This window comes from Ictidomys tridecemlineatus, unplaced genomic scaffold (assembly GCF_052094955.1).
Source record: "Ictidomys tridecemlineatus isolate mIctTri1 unplaced genomic scaffold, mIctTri1.hap1 Scaffold_80, whole genome shotgun sequence".
Lineage (NCBI taxonomy): Eukaryota > Metazoa > Chordata > Mammalia > Rodentia > Sciuridae > Ictidomys > Ictidomys tridecemlineatus.
In genome coordinates, this window is record NW_027525947.1 from 1,045,444 (window position 1) to 1,070,242 (window position 24,799).

The window sequence follows — 24,799 nt, forward strand, 5'->3', positions numbered from 1 at the left end:
TTGTAGTGTTTCTGAATAGCAACACTCAATTTATAAATTGAGGTACAATTTTAAAAAATGATGCATATGACAGAAAAATAAAGAGAAAATGGCAGTTGATGAGTGTGTTAACTTGAAACTATTGAATAAAGCTTTAGAAAAGGGGCGGGGGGAGGGGAGAGAGAGAGAGAGAGAGAGAGAGAGAGAGAGAGAGAGAGAGAGAGAGAGAGAGAGAGATCAACAGAAGAAAAATAGACCCAAATGCTTAAAGAAACTAAGTTTACACATAAGGTGGCATTTTGAGCAAGTGGGGAGAATATTATTTTATTACAGAAACACATTGTTATATACTGGATTGACACCACTGATCACAGATTGGAGGGAAGAAATAGGGTCTTTACCTCTGTTTCTTGCAATAAAAGATTCCCTCGAAGTCAGAAGATATAAACAAATGAAACCACAAAATTTTAGAAGAAAAAGTAAGTTTATTTATAATCTCAAAATCAGGAAGGCATTTAAATAAACTGTAAATAAATCCCAGTATCTGCAAAGAAAAATACAGATAAATTTACAACATAATATTATAAACATTCTATATGCCAATAAACAAGCAAACTAATAAACACATCAAAAGATAAATGATAAATTAAAATATTTCCAGACATAAGAGAAGAGCCTGACATGCACAAGAAAATGAATTAAGAAAAAAAAGGGGCTGGGGATGTGGCTCAAGCGGTAGCGCACTCACCTAGCATGCATGCGACCCGGGTTCGATCCTCAGCACCACATACCAACAAAGATGTTGTGTCCGCCGAGAACTAAAAAAAATAAATAAATAAATATTAAAAATTCTCTCTCTCTCTCTCTCTCACTCTCTCTCCTCTCTCACTCTCTCTTTAAAAAAAAAAAAAAGAAAGAAAAAAAAGCCAAACAACCCTGCTCCAAATAGCATTTTACTAGAGTCTCGTGGTTTATCAACCTTCTTGTTGTAAACAAGTTCTCTTCTCAAGTTGCACACACAGGCACTTGCACATATGCACGCACCCATGCACACATAATACACACAAACCTTCATTTTCTCTAAACAAGTGAATTTATAGGCATTACTCAGAAATTAGTGAAATGCACATATGCACGCACCCATGCACACATAATACACACAAACCTTCATTTTCTCTAAACAAGTGAATTTATAGGCATTACTCAGAAATTAGTGAAATGGATGGCAATTTCTTTTGATCTGAAAATCTAATCTTTCATGATGTGCCCCACTCAGTGGTTGGATGCAGATTAAAGATTTCTAGGAGCTCAGAAGCACAGTTTTGAGCTTTGAGCAGTTACTGAATGACACAATAGAACCACAGAGGTTTTTCTTGGTGAATTACCTTCTGATCTCATTAAAAACAATAACAACCAAGAAGAGGCAATAGTGATTACTACCTGCTAATCTCAGTGGGATATGGTGTCCCCTCTTAGGTTAAAAAATTGAAATTGTTCTTGTCTTTAGAACACATCTCCAGTGAATCACCCATTAACCCTGAGCCAACTTTCTGTGTTGAAACTGGGGTGAACAAGCTATAAGGAGGCAGAACCCCAAAAGTCAGAAACCAGGGCTTATTGCTGTGCAGCCTCTGATGTTCTGACAGCTCCTCCATGTTGACTGCTACTGATGGGCATCTCGGAAAGCCACCATCCCCTCCCCAGTTCTTACTACACAGGGGCCCAGAGAGGTCCCAGTCCCTGCCTCCTGGCCCTGTCACATGGAGAAAAAGCCAAATAATATGCTCATTTTACGGTGTGCATTTGGATGGACATTCTTCTAAAACGAATCATCTCCAACAAGTATGAAGCATCTAAGACATTCTTATTTTTAAAAAAGCACATTAAAGTGTGTAACTTAGCTTCAGTTATTCCTTCGAGCTGGTATTTCTCACAGAACACTATTTGTCCTTTGAATTTTGCAGAACAGAACAGTGTCGAGGGGTAGCACGTGAATCTTGGGAGTCATCTAGGATCTACAGGGGACACAGCCTCTCATGCACACTTGACTGGGTCTGGTCCTATATTGGAATTGACACAAACTTGAGTCCCTCTGATTTTTCTCAAAAGAATAGGTTTGTAAAAATTAGTCAGCTGGTATAAACATAGTTTACAAGAAACACACACATACACACACAAACAGTGTCTGTCTCACTCTCTTCTATAAACAGCATACAACTGTTTCTCTCTACCGACTCTCATCGGTAGAGAAAAAATATATAGTTGAACTACAGAAAAGCCAGCAGATAGGTTTTAGTTTTTTTTTTTCTTTCACAAGTCAATTATTAGAATGGATTTAGTGAGTGGTTTATTATCATTAGTTTTAATCTAGGTTTGTACACAGGCAAAAGCACACGTTGAATTTTTATGTGGGCCTTATGGCAAATGACATGCAAGCATGCAAAACCAACTGTACAGGCCTGCCCTGGCAGTCTGGAGCCACAGAGATCTCTCTAAATGGCTCTCCAGAAAGAGAACAAATGGGCAAAATGACTGTACAGTGGCCCTGCTGAACATAGTGATGTGCCAATGGTATGCATAAGATATCAAACAGAAAAATACTAAGATCCTATTACTGAAGGTAACAAGGAAACCTGTAACCATCAGGATTGACAGCCACAAAGGATACATCAGAGTTGTCACATTTAATGCTGCTGTGAGTTTACCACAGAATTCTCACCAACAACCACTTTGCCTATCTGTGCATTTCCTATGTGTATAGAACTGGGTGATGTTATGCAAAGTCTTTGGACACAGCCTCCACGAAGTTTGGAGCTGACATGAGGATGCCAATGGTGCAGATGATGGTGAAGACTGAGAAGGCCATGAGGCACAGGCGGTCCACCACGCAGGCTGCAAACTTCCACTCACTACAGACAGCCTCACTCTCATCCTGGCAGCGGAAGCGGTTGGCAATGTAGCGGACCTCCTCCAGGATCTTGGCCAGGTCTGGGTCCCCCTCTGAGGGCTGTCCACCATGCAGAAGGTGCTCATCATGTGTAGGGGAACAAGCCATGCGGCCACACACAACCCCAGAGTCAGGGGTCGGGGCGCAGTGCATGCCCTCCAGGCCTCGGAAGCCGATATACAGAAGGTTCCCGTTGCTGGTAGGAGGCCCTGCACTCGCACTCAACTCCACACTGGCCAGGCTGCAGCGTCACTGCTTGTGCTGGCAAGCTGGGCGGACCTTGTCTTCCCCGGGCCTCTTCATGCGCAGGAACCATGCACACTAGTTAAGAAGAATGACTCTGGTCTGGGGGGACAAGAGAATGTTAAGAGAGGCCAAGAAGTGGATTTTAACTGATCCTGACAGCACTGTGATCCTACATAACAGGCCTGACTTTGTTGATCCTGGGGCTAACACGTTTCATCACCTCCCCAGTGATTCTATATGGGCAGGCGGTGCCAAAGCCTAACAACTGTTAGTCAAACATGAAGTGAGAATAAAAGCTATAACAGGTTTATCACCCTGGTTATGAGCTGATTTTTTTCCCTGGGGTGGGCACACATGCTGCATTCTTTAAGAAGACAGCCTTGTCAGAGGAGGCCTGGCTTGGTAAGAATACCTCTGGGATAGGTAAACAACAAAAGTTACTTTCCCTCTCTGATCTTCACACATCTGTAACCAAGGACCTTCAGGTCTAATCCTCTATCTCCCATACTGTGTGTAAGGCACCCTGGAAGACCACTGTAAATCACAGAGGCACTGGGAGATTTTAACATTTAAGGACAGCCCTTGAACACAAGGACCACTGATTTGAAATAGTTCAGGCTTTCAACATTAGATGGTCACATCTCGTGATGACATTATATCTTTGCAACACTGGTTTTCCAAGTTTCCCTGAAAAAAAAATCAAGTTCCAATGTGAAACAAAAAAATGAAGACAGTGGTTTCCAATCTAATCCCAAGACTCAAGAGGATGTGCTGAATGTACCCTACAGGGGCTCTCATGATGTTAAGACATAAAAGCTAAATTGTTTCAACCTATGTAATAAAGACACTGTTGGGGAATATTTCCTCAGGTCTAGGAGCTCTGTGGAAAAATTCCTGAGACACCAATGTGCTGTGGACCAAGGAAGTCATAGAGCCCCTCATCTTAGGATCCCTTAGGCTACAGTGAACACCAAATAAAAGGATGTCTGGGAAAGTACTTATATTGAAAGTTGAAAGCAGAGTTGGCAAACTTTCTATAAAGAGACAGATGGTACATTTTTAGATCTGCAGGCCACAGATCTCTGTTGCAACTACTCAGCTTACGAAGTAACAAACATAGAAAGGATGTAAACAGATGAGTATAACAATTTTCTAATAACACTGTATTTTAAAAAGTTTGTGGGCTAAATCTGACCAGCTGGGTCTCAGTTTGCCAAACTCTGGCTCAAGTATATTATACACATTTGGTACTAATGTGCCTGAAGAAGTTTGTGAAAAATTACCATGTGAGTTTATATTATTTTTAACTCTCTTGGAAAGAGGGGAGACAGCTAATGTCCCAAAATAAGAAAAAAAAAGGAAGCATTTTTGAAGGCATCTCTAGATAACTATATAATTTTTGTAAGTTTCCCTAGATAAGTATATAAAAAGGGAGCTCTTTTCCTAAAATCATCCAGATACCTATTTCATTTTTTGAGTATGGGAAAATTTCATCAGCAACCTAGCAGATCTATCTCCATGTAGATAGAGATGGTAAGTTGTGAAGCTCATATCTGCAGGAAAGTCTTTCCTGACATTCATTTTTATGGTATCTTATCAAAGGTGACTGAAGCAAACAAGATCTGGGGGCAGGGAATGAGAAGAAGAAGGAAGAAGGAAGAAGGAAGAAGAAGAAGAAGAAGAAACACTAAAATAATTTTCACTATAGCTTCAAAGATAGGCCTTCATTTCACAGTGTGCTTTCCACAGTAGGTGGCACTCTATATGCTAGGAAGGCTGGGTCTCCTGACCCTGGAGTGTTTTTCACCATCTGTGCGGAGGAGGAAAACATAAACCTCTGTGAAAACATCTAGGGTGAATTTGGCCCTCAAGAGACATGTCATCTCACTTGGGCCATTAAGAGCTCTAGGAAGTGAGCTTAATTCTCTCATTTTACACACAGATAAAATGAAGCTCCAAGACGCTAATTAATTGGCTCAAGGTCATACAATAAGCAAGTGGCTACACCAGGTAATGTACCTAGACCTCTGTAGCTTCATCAGTCAGAGACTACATGCTCTTTCTGAGTTCCAGTGACTTAGCCCAACTCCTTCTTGGAAATACCACAAAGTCTTCACCAGACCTTGAGGGAAGGTGTCCGATAGTGATTGCAACTATACCCAGATGCAACTGTGCACATGAGAGCCAAGCAGGGTCAGGCACTTTTCCAGCCATGACTGAATCTGCACATACCCTGAGGCACAAATCCAGCTAATATGATCCACATTGCCAAGTCTATTTTTAATTCCATGGCCTGAATTATTAGCTTTCAAGGCCAAAGCATCTCCAAAGATGAAATTATCCTCTTGGCATTTATCAAACTGTGCTCGTGACCTCTTCTGTTAGGTTATAGTTTTGTTTCTGACTGTGCAAATGTCACATAATGCCACTGCACTCAGCAGTATCTTCTTCAGAGCAACAGATCATTGTAAGAGTCCCTTGGAGGCTGTTTATGTTTTAAAAACACATGGAAGAAAAGAAAAATGTAGTATGCTATATAAAAATGAAATGTATACACTTTATATTTCATTTGTAGCCAATTGGTTCTAACAAGCTCTTATGCTAAGAGGTGAAAAATTAGCATATGCTTTTAATTAAGATTTTTCACAAGAGCAGAGTGTTATCAGGTCATTAAAAATGGTTTTGCATCTGTGTTTCATTCCCTTATCTCCATATCAGTTGAATAACTAATAAGAAATAAGTGTTCATATTTTCATAAACAAACACTAAAAGGAAAAAAGAAGAAATTCATTTGAATGTTTCAATATTGGTGGTGGGAGCAGGGTGAAGGGTGGGAATAGGAGCTCAATTTTCTTAGGTATAGTGTTAATATGATGTACACTTTTGAAACAGGTAAATGTATCTAAATGTATCATCTGCTTCAAACAGAAAGAAGGACAGACAGACAGACAAAAAATAAACTAGAAGCCTACTCTCATATCTGTCCTGGCATCTTTTCCAAGTGTGTCAAATATATGAGAAAGTCAGATGAGAATGTAGTTGCATACGTGCAAATGAATCCCATTTTTTAAAGGGGGTAGGTACTTCTCAAAACAAGTCTCACATATGGTAGCAATGTGACCTATGCAGGAGGCATCATCATTTTAGGTTGAGTGACACTGCTGCTGGCACTATAAGTTACAGGTGAGTTTTTACTAAGTATATGAGAAGAGTGTACATGAAAAGGAACTTGAGGGGGAAACAATAAATTTGCAAGCCCAATATTTTAAAAAAGTGATCTTCCCTTAGTTAACTTGTAGGTAACTATGAACTACTGCACATTGAATGTTCTTAGAAAGCCCAGAAACTTTCTGTTCCTGGAGAGTATATAAATGCATCTCATACTTTATGCTACGTTTAACATGGTGGTGATTCCTAGACTCTCTTCTGGGCTTAAATACAAACTAATGGGTCTCTAAAGACAGGTTCCTTTGGGGATAGAAGAGATTTTTCCATCCTAGACTAAACACTCTGGACAGGAAGACCAAGAAGGTCTGCAGGGTCCACATGAGCATGGGAGGTGAAAACTCAGGTTTTGTTCTGGTGACATGGGGAAACTCCTGGCCCTGGCTCAGTTCTAATCAAGTTATTCCATTTTTTTCCCATCCCCTTTCCTTTCTCTACTAGTAACCTATCTACCTTTACATTATAGGGTTTCCATTAGATTATGTTTCTATGTGTATTAAGTGTATGTACACTTGGGCCCTTTATATCTGCAGGTTCCATATCCATGGATTTGACCAACATTTAAGAAAATAACTGCATCTGTACTAAACATGTACAGACTTGTTTTTCCATTATTCTCTAAACAAAATCTAAAAGATTTTTGATATCTACAGGCAATCCTGAAATCAATTTTCTGCAGATACGAAAGGGTAGCTATGTTTTTGTATAGCTCATTCTGTTGTGAAGCCCTCACCGAGTTGCTAAGTGTCTGTGTCATCAGTTGCTTTCTACTGTTGCAAAATTCTCCAATTTGGCCATGCAAAAGAATAGTTTTTAGAAACACTCTGTTAGCAAAATACACAGGCAGCCAGTTATGTGAGCCATGCTCTGGGATGTCAGGTTAAAACACTGTCATAGGATGGATACTAAGAGGCACACTCACCATAACTACACTCTCTGAAAAGAGGTTGAAGTCAGAGAGGTGAAGTCATATGAAAAACAGACCCATTTGTTTTGGAGTGCTACTTTGGGGGCTGGTTTTTAAAACAGATAAACCATATGAAGACTCTGCTTTAGGGAGGGGCTCTGACTCCATGGGAGTGAGAGGAACGTACCCACTTAGGCATCTTGCCCCCATCAGGGTCATGGTGGTGATATTGCAGCACAATCACTGTCACCACAACAGAGAGGCCCACAATGATCATGGTGCTGGCAAAGTACTGGGCTGTGAAGAGAACAGACACAGGGTGAGATCTGAGGCCCCAGGAGCACTGAAAGTCACAGGAGGAGTGTGCAGACCTCGCTCTCTTACTGTCAGTGACTGGCTGTCTGGGCCAGGCCTATAGCCCACTGCCCACACCCCTGGTGGGAAGCAGGCAGCCTAGAACCCAAAGACCTGACTTCCCATCACTGTATAGGAGTGGTACCTCCCATAATAAACCTCATAGGTGCTGGCAGAATGCTGCTTTGCAGCCTCACAACTGAATTGGAGGATTTGCTTCCCTGACAAGGAATAGAACCCCAGCTGCAGTAATGAGAGTATCAAATTCTAACCACTAGACTGGGTATCCTTTTGTATGGTTCCATTTATTTCCATACAGGAAGGTGCAAAGCACCTGTCATTCCTCCCCGAGCAGAAGGTCATGCCTCATACCTGTCTTGGACAAAACATATATTTCCCCCAAATACTTATTATATGGAAACCCTGAGTTATTCCTGGAAACAATGACTAAGAGGTAAATTGTATGTTTCTCCCTTTGTAACAAAACATTTGTAGACAAACAAGGTCTCAACCAAAATAATGAATCTCTAATGATAAAATCTTTGACTTCAAAGCAAGAATAAGTGGGAGAATTATGGTATAATAGGCAATTTTGCATGTTTTTTTTTTCTTTGAGATGGGAGTCTCACTATGTTGCCCTGGTTGGTTTTGAACTCTTGGATTCAAGTGATCCTCTTGCCTCAGCCTCCTGAGTACTAGCACCACAGTGGCACACCGCCACTCCTAGCCATTTCAGTAACTTAAAGCCTAACCACAAAGTTGAATATCCTCTTCCCACTATTTGGGCCCAAGTGAACAGAGGCAATAGGTGAGGGAGCAATACAGCTCTTCAGGGCATGAAGGACACATTTCTACTCTTTGCATCTACTGGGAAATGCTAGGGACTCTCTAAATCTGTAGTTCTAGAAAGGAGCCTGACTCTTGACTTACCTATCAATGGCACTGAATCAGATGTTGCAGGCATAATCTCTGCTACAAGCAGCATGAAGACAGTTAGAGACAGTAAAACTGTGATCCCTAAAACAAACACACAGAAGATCCTCAGACAAAACAGGCAACAAGTTCTAAATTTCCTCTACCAGTAATTGGGTCATCTAACCTGAGTTTCAAAGAATTAAGGAGTTGCTGGGGAAAGGCTTTGGGACAGATGGTTTCTTACATATGGGCATTTAAATGTTTTTCTGGAAGAAAGTCTCTATCACCTGTCAAAGTCCCAAAAGAATCTCTGACAAAGACAAGTTTTGGAATCAGAAATTTGGAGAAATCAACACAGAACAATTATCTGTCAGTTTCTTTACCGCAATATTATTGAGAGGTACCTCCACACAGCGGGAAAAGAAACCTTGCAGTCAGAAGGCCTGGTTTCAGGTTTTGACTCTGCCATTTACTAGCTGTGTGATCTTAGAAAAGTTATGTAATGTTCTGAACCTTGTACTCAGAAGGTGAAATGTTTGTGATTGATGAACTGAGACACTGAGAAATTCTTTGAGATATTTAAAAAGTCATTTCACCATTCAAAGTTTTACTTTACTTATCTTCATATGGAAGCAACTGTAAGGAATCATGCTGCATACAATAGAAAAATGCAAGCTGAAACCGAGCTAAACTCTTCCCTGTCCACAATGAAGGCTGACTTGTTGCCACCATGGAGAAAAAGCACAGGCACTTCCGGGCATAATCAAACTAGCTGGTCCTCCATGGGTGAATCCATACTCTTTGTAGGATCAGAGGATTCCAGGATCCTGTGTTATTCTCAGGAGGGTACATCCATCCAGTTTGGAGCACAAATCAGGAGCCTATGATACTCTGGAGCTGCTTTGGTCTAAGAGGTTCATGAAGAATAAGTCAGGCAGGCCCTTGGGACCCCAAAATACATCCCTGTACCATCCACAGTGAACCCTCCAGAGCTGACCTAAAGGAAGGGCCTCCAGTCTCAGACTCTTGCCAAAGATATGGGCACTTACCAAGGGAGATTTTCTCCCCAGAGTCTGCAGGGAGCAAGAACACTAGCAGGGCCAGAGCTGAGATGAGTACACAGGGGATGAGCAGATTAAGGCCATAGTAGAGTGTCCTGTGGCACATGGTTACCGTGTAGGTGACATCTGGGTATGGCTCTTTGCAGCACTCATAAAACTTCTCACTCCTTTTGCCTGGAATTCCTGCATGGGGAGGAGGAGAAAAGGAACTATCATTTGAAAACATAATTACTGTGTTTGTTTCCATGTATATACCACACACGAGCATAGCCCTGGAGTTTGCTAAGTACTAAAAATCCTGGTAACTGATGTTTGAACAAACCCTTGCTAGTTTGTTATAAAATTGTTTTAAGATATCTCAGTGATACTTAAGCAAATGGGTAAATATTCTTTTGAAGGATTATAAGTACATAAAAGTACATAATAATAAATGATGCACTTTCAATTTTTATCATTATAAAAGTAATTATAGTCATGAGCCACATAATGATGCTTCTGTCAAAGATGAAACAAGTGAATCTGGGGTTGTGGCTCAGTGGTAGAGTACCCATTTGGCTTTCATGAGGCACTGGGTTTGATTCCCCAGCACCAAAAAGCAAACAAATAAAAAAGAAATTGAGGGCTGGAGATGTGGCTCAAGCGGTAGCACGCTCGCCTGGCATGCGTGCGGCCCAGGTTCGATCCTCAGCACCACATACCAACAAAGATGTTGTGTCTGCCGAGAACTAAAAATAACTATTAAAAAATTCTCTCTCTCTCTCCTTTCACTCTCTCTTTAAAAAAAAAAGAAATTGATAAAAAATGTGCTTCAGTTTTATATCACCTACTGAACTATAGCTGTCTCAGTTTGTGTATGTACAGTGTATGATGCTTGCATAATGACAAAATCATGCAACAAAGCATTTCAGAATGCATATTTATTCAGTGTTAAGTGAATCTTAACTACATTGCTTTTCCATTTTAAATGGCTGTTGATAAAATAAAAGTGAAAATGACTGCAGAGTAGTAAAAAAAATGTTTTTCTAAGTCTTAGAGATTTGCTGACAGGGTAGATTGCAAGATAAATTTCATGTTGAGAACTGAATCTTACAGAAGGAACAATTTTTTCATAATCTAACAATTCCTTGCAAGATGTGAGGAATGCTACAATGACCAGTTTGCCTCCTGAGCTTGACAATCCAATGGACTATGAAATTTATGATCACCCTGATTTGCATCCATTTCCAACTACTAGAGTTGCCTCAATCTTGTTGATCTTTTTCCCCAAATGCTAAGCTTTTATACCCACTTCTTGTTATAAACCCCAAGCTCAACTATCCCTAAGCAGACTTGTTCAGTGTGTAGCCAAACCCATTTCCCAATATTTGTAAATGTGTTTTGCTCCTGAATAAAACTGTTTTTACTTTATCTGAACCTCATTTATGACATTCACACTGTTGATTGAAAGTTGCTGTGCAATCATATTTTAGCAATGGCGTGGACTTGAAGATGTCACCAGCACTGACTTGTTTAAACATGTCCTCACCAAGCTGCAAATTCCTCCTGAAAGTGTTAGATTCACTCATTGTTGTTGGTTTCTCATCCTATAGCTCTCAGTAAATGATGAAGAATGCTGCAGAGTTCAAAAAATGCTCACACTGGAAAGGTCAGTGGAAAATCCCTAACTTTTAAACTTCAACAGGAAGAAAGCAGTTTTTTTTTCCCCCAGGCTGCAAGTCTTGTATCTTTGCTGGGCTTACCCATGAGATCCCATTCTCCATTGGGGATATAGCCACTGATATCTGCCTCCTGCATCTGCAGGTCCAAGGACCACCCTCCATAAGACCAGGATCCAAACTTCAGTTTGCAATGCTGCACGTCAAAGGGGAACCAGCGCACATCAATATAGCAGGAGCTCTTGAATATGCCTGTGTTAGTGATGAAAACAACCAGAAGGCTGAAGTGGAAGACAACTGAGATGGATTCAAAATACACAGCAGTCCCTCGAGACCATGTTGCACCTTCAAACTGCTTCTAAACCTACCCAGAAAAAAAGTGTATATATTTTATCTATCTATCAATTGATCAATCTATTGATCTATCAATCTATCTTGCAAACCTCTAGACAAGCAGCTCACCTAAAGCTTCACTGTCTTCTGAAATTCAAAAACCATGACAGCTTCTGTTGAAGAAGACTTCTCAGGGCTTTTTGTGCAAAGAAATTAGTTTTATAAACTTGTGTTTGCTCTGTGCATCAGACTCAATAGTAGGAGAAAAATAAAGAACATTATAAAAAAAAACCCTCAAAGGAATTAATAAAAATGCTCAAGAATCTAAAGTATGGGGGCATGTATTTCTGTGTGGGTATGTTTGGTCTGGGAAGGCATTTTATTTAGCTAACCAATTGGGAAAATATGTGGTTATCTAGAAATAAATGTGGAGGATTCTAGATCAAGAATAGAACAACAGGCTGGGGTTATGGCTCATTGGTAGAGCGCTTGCCTAGCTTATGTGAAGCACTGGGTTCGATTTCAGTGCTACATAAAAATAAATAAGTAAAGATATTGTGTCCATCTACAATTAAAATAAAAATAAAAATACAACAAAACCTGACAGGTGTAAGCCCAAGAGAATACAAGGAAGGGTTTCCACTGAAAGAGGAAGTTCAGGCTCTGTTAAGTTGAAAGTGAATTTCCCAGAAGGTCATGAAGATGAAATCATTCTAGTTTTTATTTTTATGCCCTGTTCTCTTCCCTGCTCAGAGAAGATTGAGCAACACTAGAAGGCATGATTGGCTTAAGTGTCCCACTGCTGGTGGGGAAAGGCAGGTACTTTGTAAATGTCAACTATCAAGTTAAATAAAGACCATAGGGAGGCAGGGACTCAAAGTGCCTTGAAAACCCAGACTTCACCTCACAGCCAAGTTGTGAACAGATAATAAATTATTTGCCCCCTCAAGGTCCTCTAAACATGATTTGCAGCATTATTTCAAATGTTTATAGGAATCTGGAAGTCTTAACTGACACTCCCCTTCCATTAGTAGTGTGGATTCCCCCAAACCCAGACTATTTGCAAGTTAAAACATTCTATAACTATACAATTCCATTTCTATGAAAAAATCCAAGAAAGACACAGAAAACAGATCTGTAGTTGCCTGGGGCTGGCTGTGGGAGTGGGAATTAACTGCAAATAGGCAAAAGGGATCTTTGTGGAGGGAAGGGAATGCTCTAAAAAGGGATTGTGGTAATGGTTGCACAACTCTAAATTTACTAAAAATCACTGAATCATGTACTTAAAATGTATGATATGTAAATTCTACCTCCATAAAGCTATTAAAAATAAATGCATAAAATGAAGCAGGAAAAGTCACGTTATAATCAAGTCTCTATTTCAAACCCCACACCCAAAACACTCTTTTATACCCATGTAACACTAAGCATCACTAAGCAGGGACAGAGCAGTGTCCCAGAACCAGCCCTACATGACCCCAAGGCACAGGGAGTTCTGTACCCTTCCTTCCAGTGTAAGGTATTGTCCCAGGTCACAACACAATGTGTCCCATCCTGACCAGACTCCCAGGGCCACTGAGGAAGGGTCATAGGATGGAGTCTCACAGAGTCTGTTGCATTCAGAGCATTTGAGGGTCCAGAGTGTTGCCCTGGTAGCTGAAGATAAACTCAGTCCTAAGAACAATTTGCAGCAACATATTCCTCTACCCTGGAGACTACTGGACACCATCTTCTAAAATGGCCCTTATAATGGCACTCATAACAGAAGCTATAACTTGCAGGCCGGTTGAAAAGGAACTCAGATGTGCTGGAAGGCATTCCACAGCCGGTCTACAGAGGACCCACTGTCAGAAGGAAAGGCTAGGGTAGTAAAAATGGGGGGAATTGCCCAAGAACAGTTGTGTTAAGACAGAAAGCCTGAAAAGCTAGATTTCTTCAATCTATACAAATATTATAGGGAGGTGTATGTCTTTGATAGATTCAGTCACTCATCCATTCACATGGGCCACACATGGTTGAGGAGCCAAGGATTCTAAGGTGAGCAAACACAGATTCTGTCTAGAGGATGTTTATCATCAGCTGACAGAAAGAGCATGTAAACAACAACCCAAAAAGCAAAGCTGGCTGACTTTGCTGTGTGCAGTGGAATGAGTAAGACAGACTGTTGAAGGGGTGTATGTGTGTGTGTGTGTGTGTGTGTGTGTGTGTCTGTGTGTGTAATGTGAGAATATGTGATGTGTGTGTGGTTGTGTGTGGGTGGTATGAGTGTGTGCAAGCTGGTAGTGAGATAATTGCAGGTTCCTTTTGAGTAGGCAGTTAAGTAAACCAGACAGTATAGGAGAAAATCCTTGAAAAGAATATGTTAAAAAAAAAGTTCTAAAAGCTAAACCCAAGATTGGTTAATATTCATATGCTAAAACAATCCACCTTGTGCCTCAAGGCCAAAAATCTGAATTTACCAAGCTGTGGATAACTCAATGAACAGCCTAGGGCCTTAGAAATCCCAAGAAATAATGGGTTTGGGGATGGGGGGTGGAGGTCTATCCCAGAAAGTGTCTCACCATGAGAAAGCTGAAAAGGAAAAAAAAAAAAAACTAGTTCAGGAACAAGTCAGTAATGAGCTCCCTAGAAAGCACTGAACCTAACATCTAACCCTTGAGTGCTCTTGAATGCATGAACTCAATACACCATGCAGCACTCCCACCATCTCCCCCAACACCTGGAACACCTGCCAAGACAGGAAGTCGAGGAAAGAGGAGGACCGAAGTGGAGGAGAGGGGACCTGATTGTCTGATTTGTTGGTTGGAAGGGAGAAAAAAATGGTTTGGATATCAGACTTGTGGGTCACAAGAGGGAAGAAAGGGCATGTTTATCTGACTTACATGTTGGAATGGAGACAAAAGGACCTGAGTATCTGGATTATGGGTAGAAAAGAGAGTTGGAGATTATCCCCAACAAGGAAGACTTGCTTTAATTATGGACTGACTTTACAGAGCACATGGCAGAAAATAAGAACCCCCGGCACATGCTGGCAAAGACCACTTGAGCCAGGATTCCAAGAAAAAAAGAGAAAGATGGCAGTCTTGAGGGGACCGTGAAAGCACAGAGAGAAGGGAAGAGGAGGAAGCAGGATGCATGTAAGAGCCAGTTGACCCTCAGGTGGGCCATCAACTGGGCTGATATTTGCTTAATTTACTTGCTTAAATTTTCCAACTGGAAGAAGACAAAGAAAATGGGTCTTACCTGGAGGAAGATACTGGCAATGTCCAGAAGAATTCACCAAGACATTGGTGTGGAATGTGGCATCAAACCTCTCATCAGCACTAGAATCAGAAAATGGAGTTTTGTGAGCCAGTGCTATGAGGCTGTGGATTCCTCAGTGCACTTAGATTAGTTGAGCCCCTGGTCAGAACAGTAGCAGCTTTCTAGGGGCTCCTGTTTGTACCCAGGTCTCTAAAATCAATTAAGGAGAACACCTGTAGATGGGAAAAAAAATCTCAACATCTCCACAGGAGATAAGGAACATAGGTGCATGTGGCCACCCCGTTCACCTCACAGGACAGGTCATAACCTTCTATGTTCAAAGCTTTACTTCCAATCTCTTCAAAGGGGCCCAATACTTGCTGAGGATTAACAAATGTACTCCATATGTTTGAAACTGCAGGTGCAGGAGGGAGCTGGACACAGAATCCCAAAGGGGCTCTGGTCCACAGCTGGTAATGATGAAGGTGGGGGTAGGAAGAGATAGCAAATTTAGCACAAGTTTTAGATGAATGTGCCCCAAGACCCTCCCCTGTCAGTGACAACTTAGATAAATGCGCACACGGACCCGTGCACACCCACACATACACACACCCCTAAAAGGGGGAAAAAAGGATTAAAAGTAAAAACCTAAATTAACCATGACTTGCTTTTCTATTTTCTGACATTTCACATCTGAGGCCTTGCTGACCTGGAGGAACTGCCCCTCCTGGGATTAGTCAATTCCTAGAAACAGTAAACAAGTCTTCAAGACCTCTTTTCAAATATAAATCAATCAATCCAGAGCCTACCTCTCAACTCCCATTCTATCAGGCTCTCACACTTGGGGGTCACTATCCACCAGCCCTAATCACCCCAGGGATGTGAAAGTATTCAAATCAGCCCATTATAAACCTGCTTATTCTGCCTGACCTGTTCCTTCCCTGGCAAACCACAATAAAAGCTCCTATCTATCTACATTTTCCTTGATTTCTTTGCCTTATAATCAATCCGGCACTTCCCCCTGTATCCCTGACTCAGGGGTGAGTTATGCTTCTTGTTGTTAGGAAACTTTGAATAAAATCTTCTTTCTTAGCAACAGTCAGTTCTGTGTCTATATGTCTTACCATATTGATTAAAATAAATCCTGGGTAGTGTTAAAACACAGTCCTTCTACATATAAATAATAATAAACTGCCTCAAGAAAACCTAGGCAAAAAAAAAGATGCTCATTCCACAGAGTCAAATTGCCCCTCATTTTGATGACCAGAAAACTTCTAGTAAGGGCTGCCCACATGGATGGACAGAGGCTCAGTGAGCCTTTTCTATGCCTTGGTCCTCTCAGGAGAAAACACAGAACCACTACATATTTGTGATCAGTCTTTACATGAGATTTACAATCAAGGATACACATCTTTTAAAAATCCAAAGAGATCTGTCCATGAAAAGAATACAAAATTACTTCTTTAAAACTGTAATATTCTCCCCCAAAATTCAAGAGGATATTGCAATTAGGAAAACAGCAATATGGAAATTAAAGCTAAAATTGATGAAATAATTTTCTAAATAAATATTTGGAGGTTTGGCTGATAAAAAATCAGAGATGACAAGTAGGACAGAAATGATACACCTCCTAAGGACAAGGCCAGGAGAGCTCCAGTCCATTCAGAGACAACAGGAGAGTAGGAGGGAGAAAATTACTAAAGAAATCACACAAAGAAAAATTTCCAGAGCAGAAAAAAAACCATTCGAGCATGAAGGCAAAGAAAGGCATTTTCAAGAATACTGAAGCCTCAAAGAGCTTTCTCCCACATATGTGTCCTTGGTCAGCTTCAGAAAAAATGAGGATGAAACTGAGAAAGGAGAAACAAACTTTTAGATGAAACCTGGGAACAGAGGTGAGGATCACCACAACAATCCAGACAGGAGCCCAGGAACAGAGAGTCCCAACGAGAGATGCTAGAGATTTCTCCTAGGAAATGGAGATGCAGAGCAAGAGACAAAAGAAATAACAGGCTGGAAAACATCATGGATTTGATTTAAAATATATTAAAAACCATCTTCAAATAAGAATAACAGGAACCAGAAGCTGAAGGAAAAAAGTACATAAGAAAGTCATGATTTGAATATGATAAATATGAGGAATTTTAAAGGAAGAAAAGGAGGGAGGGATGGAGGCTCAGTTGACATAAAAGAATTATCCACTGAGACAATAAAGAACACATCCACCTGGTAACATCCAAACACCAGAAAGGAAAGACAGAGAGGAAGTAGGATAAGGATGTAAATATTCTTGCTTGATTGTAGTCTGTATCTGACTGCGTTAATGAGTCATATCAGAAACCATAACTGGGCATAAAATAGCTAAAAATGCAAACCTTCAAAAATGTAGCAACTCAGAATAGCACCATGGTTTTCAAACTAGGTTCTCTGGGACCCTAACATACTATGGAAGTCTTTTGAGATTTCTGCAAATGCTTGATTCCAATATTTTCTTTTCTTTGTATTTTTAAAATACGAATCAAGGTCCATGCAATCAAATGATTATACATAAAATTTTAACTTTTCAGAGATTACCAATATTAATTTATGGGTCATTTTATTCCCCTTTGGGTGAGAGATAAACTGAAATTTCTCTTGCCATGAATGTACACCACATTTGAATTTCTTGTAAATGATTCACCACATGAGATTTCAGTTTTGCATTACTCTTTTAAAAAATGCAAGTTTGTGTCTATAGTTACATAACAATGAATCTACACCAGACTTGGCATGTGTTCTGCCACTGACAATGGTCCTTGGCAGCAACAACAGAAAGTGTGGTCTGATGCCATGCCACAGGATACAAAATTTTGTGTATTTTAGGCTTGGGTTTCTTTCCTGGTTTTTATATTTATAATAAATACTATGAGCATCTGTTAGATCAATGATCCAACTCTGGAAAAAAAAAAGCAGTTTCTACGAGCTTTTTCTCCAAGCATTTATTCCAATTTAAGTAAAGAGATTTTTAAGACCACAAGGGTAATAGGTTAAAACAAGATTAAAAAACTGTTGCCATTAGCAACAGCTTACCTGTGTTACTCCATGATTTCAAAGTATTGTTCATCCATACAGAATACTGAGATACATGGGATTGTGACATTGCAATTGTTACCAAAACTCGAAAATCAATATACATGATAGCAGTTAAAATGTTCTTTCCCATAGGCGAGTTGATTTTATCAATAAATAATACAAAAGTGAACTCATGTAACAGATGTGTGCTAAAAAGTACTTTCATCTGTTTTGAACATAAGGGCTGGAGATAAGATTGACTTGAAAAGGGACCTTGTTGCAAAACACTGAGTTTGAACATAGCTCTCCAAGACAAATAATGAGATTTTTCTGAAATATAAATGGCTAAAGCCACTCATTTTGTGGGTGGCCACAAAATCCACAGTCTGCTGCACAGCCTGGCCTTTTGCACACAGAAATGTCCGACAGATGCCAGAACACAGCAACCACAGTGCATGTGATCTTGAAGCCTTCCTGCTGGGAAAATCTGATAACCACAGAGATGAGATTGGTCCACAGGGAATCACTTCATTCCTCTCTCTGCTTTTGTGTATATTTGAAATTTTCTATATTAAATAGTTTGAAATGCATATATATATATATATATATATATATATATATATATATATATATATATGTGCATTTTTTCCTTGACTACTGAAAGACACAAGGCATCCATAGAGTTTTGAGGATGCCCAACCTGGTCCCTAGGTTTCCTGCCTTCCTCTGGCTGCCTTCATCCTCCTCCAGCCAGAGATGACCAGAGTGCCATCTTGATGTAAGGAGACCTTTGAGTCTCACCACCAACCACAAAGGGGGCACTCACTGAGGACAAATTTAACTCGGATACTCAGGATATAGGTTCTGTCCTTAGGGGAGGGGTCAGGAGGAAAGGCCCCTACACAGACTCTAGAGATGGGCAGAGAAGCTACAAAGTTCCGCCATGCTTCTAGAAGGGGACATGATCTTATCATGTTCCTGAGGATAAAATTAAATGATGGAGGCTTCAGGAACTTCTGTTTCCCTAGACCATGGGTGTTTTTCTCACCCATGGTCTAGGGAAAAAAAAACTATCTAAGCAGTGAGGCTAGAAAGGGGCTTGGGGAAAAACTGAGGGTGGCTGTGCCAAGCAGGGTTCAGGGGCCCAACCTAAGGGGATGACCAACAATGCTTTCAGATGTAGGGAAAGCATAAAGTGGGAGATTCCACAGGGCATAGGTGGATCATGTGGGTCTGAAGTTGGAACTCTCCCTTCTTCATATCCTTGGGGTCCCATGTAGTGCCTCACTGTATTTTGTATCTGCAAAGAGCCCTGGAATTAGATCCCTCTGATCCCAGTTTCAGGATAAACTCCTCAACTTGCCCTGTTGCCATGAGCACCACCACTGAGCTTGAGAGGCTCAACCATAATCATGCAAGGGAGAGTGTCTGGGCCAACCACAGAGAAGGAAGAAATGGACCACCAGAGAGAAAAAATAAAAATAAAAAACAGTGAAGCTCAGTCATCAAGAAGTATCAGCAAGTCCAAGTCCCAATGGAATATGTGTTCCACAGAATAAGAATGTGCATCCAGGAACAGATGAAGCTTTGAAAAAAAAATCCAGGTATACTGTACAAAGAGGACACCATGTGTGGGTTCAGAATGACCCCCAACTAATGAAGTCTCAAGTGAAATCAGTCCCATCCCATCTGAGCATTTAATATCCTTGAAAGACTATGAGAAGGAAGAGTAGACTAGTTGAAAATGCTCTTATCTGAAAATACGTAAGACAGGAGGAAGGAGAAGCCCATACATTTCAGAAGACAATGGTTCTAAGACACCATTTATTTTAGATTTCTAAAGAAAGGAAAAAAAATCTGTAAAGTACATATTAAGACACAGGGTAAAGGCACTACTGATGCAAGGTAGGTCCCAATTTCAAGAGGGAAAACAAGTTTGCTTAAAATAGATGGATTTTGTTAGATGAATTTTATACATTTGTACCTATATCTATACACCCTGTCATAGATATTCTGATTAAGTTCCATGTTTTCTTCTAAAACATTTCTTCTATGACCCACTGTATGGCCTATTACAGTCTGTGATGAAAAGCTTGTGTAGAACCAAATTTTCATGGTCATTTCTAAGCTGCTAGAAGTTCCAGGAGGTTATGTCTGGGTCATCAGTAGAAGGCTTCCAGAAGAATCCATTCAAGAAAGAAAATAAAACTGTATTTATCAGAAGCAGAAAGGAAGTGGATAGGAAGGAAGTAGGGAGATTCCAAAAACATAAATTAGCAGATATGTTAGATGAAGGAGCCTAAAGACCTAATATACAACAAGAGGATTACTGTCTGTATTTGGGAGACCTGTTAAATGTAGACTTCATCTGCTAGTGTTACAAAAGCAAACAAACTTAAGAAGAATGGGTAACTATGTGAGATGATGGGTATGTTCATTTGTTTCACTACAATAATTTTTACTATGCATGTTTATCTCACGATATCATGCTATATACCTTAAATATACACAGTGAAATTTATTTTGCAAAGGAGAATCCTTTCTTTATTAATTTACACGTTCAATTATCCATAACATTGATATTATTATCAAACAATTGGATATAACATTGGATGGATTATAACAATTTTCTAAATAGCATAGGGATATTATCATCACATGTTTCAAGTTTCTGGGTTCTTTATTTTGTTCCTTGAGCTATATGCCTATTCCTGACCCAGTACAATTCAACATCATATTAATTATTACAGAATTATGAAAGTGCTGGTATTTGGCAAGGCAAGTCCCTCAAACTAGTGCTTTTTCTTTGAAATTGCTTTAGCTATTCTTGACATTTTGCTCATTATTGTAAAGTTTAGGATCTGCTTGTCTAGTCCCACTAAGACACTGTTGAGACTTTTGGTGGAATCACATTAAATTAAACTTGGGAAAACTTGACAGTGTTATGTTACTGAGATTTTTGAGGCATATATTGATATAATACAACATTTATATAAATATTTCTTAGTGTGTATTAATACTTTTTAATATGTACAGATATTGGACATAAAACTTGCTGTATTACATTTTCCAGTTGTGTAAGAGAATAGAAATACATTCAATACTTTTATATTGATTCTGTTTTCTATCCAAAATATTTTGTCTTGTGAGTTTTCTATATAAAAATAATACAGTCTATGGATGATAATCTAGTTGATTCCTAATTCTTAACTACTTATTGGTTGTTGTTTTTTTTTAAGTGATGACAAATGATATCCTTCCTTTGCTCCACACACAGTAGACCCTCTTATCCAAGGGCATAATTTCCAAGGCCCTGGGGGATGACTGAAACTATGGAGAGCACTAGCTCCTATACATGCTGTGCTTTTTCCTGTAATTACACACCTATAATAAAGTTCAATTTATAAATTAGGCATAGTAAGATTAACACCAATTAATAATAAAATAGAACAGTTTTAACAATGTATTGTAATAAAATTGTTTACTTCTGGAATTTTCTGTTTAACAGTTTTGCATCACAGTTGACCATGGCAATTGAAACTGAGAAAAGTGCATCCAAAAGGACTAGTGTAGGGAAACATTAATGTTTCAGCATTAACTGAGCTTTTGGTAAAGATCATGTGTCAATCTAGGTGATTTTTATTCTAATACACAAATGGGTATTAAATAATATCAATTAATTTTTTTCTTCCAACTACCAGGATGATTGTTTTAGATTAAATTGTATTAGTAGATTTTTGAAAGTTAAACGAAACTTGCATTCTTAATAGAAAACTAATTTTGTTAATATTTATTGTTAAATTTTGTTAGATTTAGTGTGCTAGTATTTTAATTAATATTCATACATTTTTATGTTCTAAGTGTTATGCTAGATGGGACTTCCCCGTAAAACCCACCTTTTTGAATTACTTTTTTTTTTTTTTGGGTACTGGAAATTGAACCCAGGGAAACTTAACCTCTAAGCCACATCCCCAGCCCTTTTTATATTTTTGTTTAGAGACAGGGTCTCAAAGTTGCTTAGGGCCTTCCTAAGTTGCTGAGGCTGGTTTTGAACATGCTGTTTTCCAGCCTCAGCCTCCTAAGCAGCTGAAATTACATGCACATACCACCATGCCCAGCTTAAATTGCTTTTCTGAAATATATCAAGAGAATGAAAAGACAAATCACAGCCTGAGAGAAAATATTTGCAAAAAGCATAACTTATAAATAATAGGATAGGCAAAAAAACTTTTAAAACTCAAAAATAAGAAAACAAATAACTCAACTGAAAAACATGTTCAAGACCTTAACAGACATTTCATCAAAGAAAATATGCAAATGGCAATGAACATATGAAAATAGGCTCCACATCCTGTCATCAGGGAAATACAGATAAAATAGCAATGAGATACCATTACAAACCTATCAGAATGGCCCAAATCTGGAACAATGACAACACCAAATGCTAACAAGGATGTGGAATAACAGGAATCCCTCCACCCCTGAAAATTCATTGTAAACTGGTACAGTCACTTGGGGAGACATTTTGGCAGTTTCTTACATAACTAATATACTCTTAAATTTGATTTGTGGAATTTACACAAAGGAGCTGAAAATTTACATACACATAAAAACTGCCCTGCAGATGTTTAAAGCAGCTTTATTCATAATTGCTAAAGCTTGGAAGCAACCAAGATGCTCTTCAGTAGATGAGTGGATAAACTATGCTACATCCAGATATTAAAACATTTTCAATGCTAAAAAGAATTGAGTTGGCTAAAAATGTGGCTCAGTAGTAAAGCGCTTGCCTAGGCATGTGCAAGTTCCTGGATACAATCCCCAGAGCTGCAAAAAAAAAAAAAAAAAAATAGAATAAAACAAGAAAATAAAATAAAAAAGTAATAATGATAAAATTTAAAAATAGAGAAATAAAAAGAAATGAGCTATCAAGCTATGAAAAAAGCAGAGGAAGCTTAAATCTATATTACATTCGAATTTACATTACATTACTAAATAAAAGAAGCCAAGTTGAAAAGGTAACAATACTGTATGATTCCAACTATATGACTTTATGGAAAACACAAAAACTATGGAGACAGCAGAAAGATTAGTGATGTTAGGAGTCAGTGGGAGGGACAGATGAATAGATTAAGCACAGAAGATTTGGGTGAATAGTCTCCATAGGACACTATAATGTACAACACCAAGAGTGAAACAATGTAAAATATGGACTCTGGATGATAATGATGAATTAGTGCATGTACAACACCAGGAGTAAAACTTAATATAAAACATGGACTCTGGATGATAATGATGAATTAATGCAAGTTCATCAAATGTGCCACTGGGTGGATGATGTTGATAACAGGGAAGTCAGTGGAGGTGGGGAGCAATGGGTATAAATGGAAACTATATTTGCCACTCAATTATACTGTAAACTAAATTTGCTTTAACAATATACATTTTTAAAACTTCACTTAATTTTTGGTCTATATTTCTATTTTGTTTGAAAGTATTAAATATTGTCTAAATTTCCAAAATTTATTGAGTCAAACTCCCATAATATTCTGATTTAATGATCATATTTAAACCTAGTAATTTATACCTTTTATACTTAGTAAACACTTTCCTATGCCTTCTTACTTTGTTGTTAATCGCCTCCCAAATTGTTATTAGTAGTTATTTTAAAAAATAAATAAATAAAACTTATCTTTTATCAATATGTGTTTTATTTATCTTATTTAACAAATTTCTAGTTTTATCTTTATTCTTCCTTCTTTCCTCTTTGGATTTAATGTTGTTTCTAACATCTTGTGATTGGCTAGTTAATTCACAAATTTCCTTTTTAAATTGTTTCTAACATATTTAAGGTTATGTATTTCTCATTGTGTGCCTTTGAAAGGCCTGCAGTCCATCTCCTTACACATACTCCATACACATCAAAGGTGTTTTTTTCTTTTTTTAATTCACATTTAGATGTTTCATATTTCAGATATTTATTTTTAAAAATAATTTATAATTTATAATAAATAAAATAATTTATTTTTATTTACTTAATATTTATTTTTTCCTGTTTTTGTTTTCATCTCTTGCGTACATGTGATTTAGTTCCATTTAAATAGTCTATACTTCGATCTTTTTAAAAAACAAATTATTGTTAGGAAATACCTGCTTTTTAACAGATATTTTGTCTTGTTGAGTATAACTTTTTTAAAATAATAAAAGCATTTACTTTATTTTTTTTTCTTTTTTTAAAATTTGTTTTAATTAGTTACACTGACAGTACAATGACCTTGACATATCATACATTTGAATCTGATGGGTTATAATATCTCATTTTTCTGAGTATACAGGTTGCAGAATCACATTAGTCATGCATTCACTTATATACACACAGTAATAATATACACACAGTAATAATAAAGTCTGTTTCATTCTGCTATCCTTCCTATCTCCCCAACCTCTCCCCTCCCCTCCCATCACTCTCTCTACCTTATCTAGGGTAATGCTATTCTTTTTTTTTTCCTCACATCTTCATACATGTATTTTGTATAACAATTAGGGTCTCCTTCCAACTATAATTTTTTAAGACTGCTTTTTCTTTTTAGTTGTAGATAGACACAATATCTTTATTTATTTTTATGTAGTGTTGAGGATTCAACCCAGTGCCTCACACATGCAAGGCAAGCTCCTTCCACTGAGCCACAACCTTGGTCTGACTATAATGTTTTATTTCTACTATCTCATGTTGTGCTTTGGATTTTTTCCTTCCTTTAAGTTTCTGACATTTTCTTTATTTCTTCTCCCCTTAGTTTCTACCTGTTTAGAAGTTAAATATATTAGTCTTATGGGCCTGTTGATTCTTCTTACATTTTTAACTTGTATATTCTACATAAAGCTGTTA

General features: G+C 38.6%; 1 pseudogene; it reads right to left on the reverse strand.

The window, feature by feature from the left end:
* Positions 1-444: 444 nt before the first annotated feature.
* Positions 445-24,799, reverse strand: part of LOC144374646 (neuronal acetylcholine receptor subunit alpha-7-like) — a 107,082-nt pseudogene continuing 82,727 nt past the window's right edge.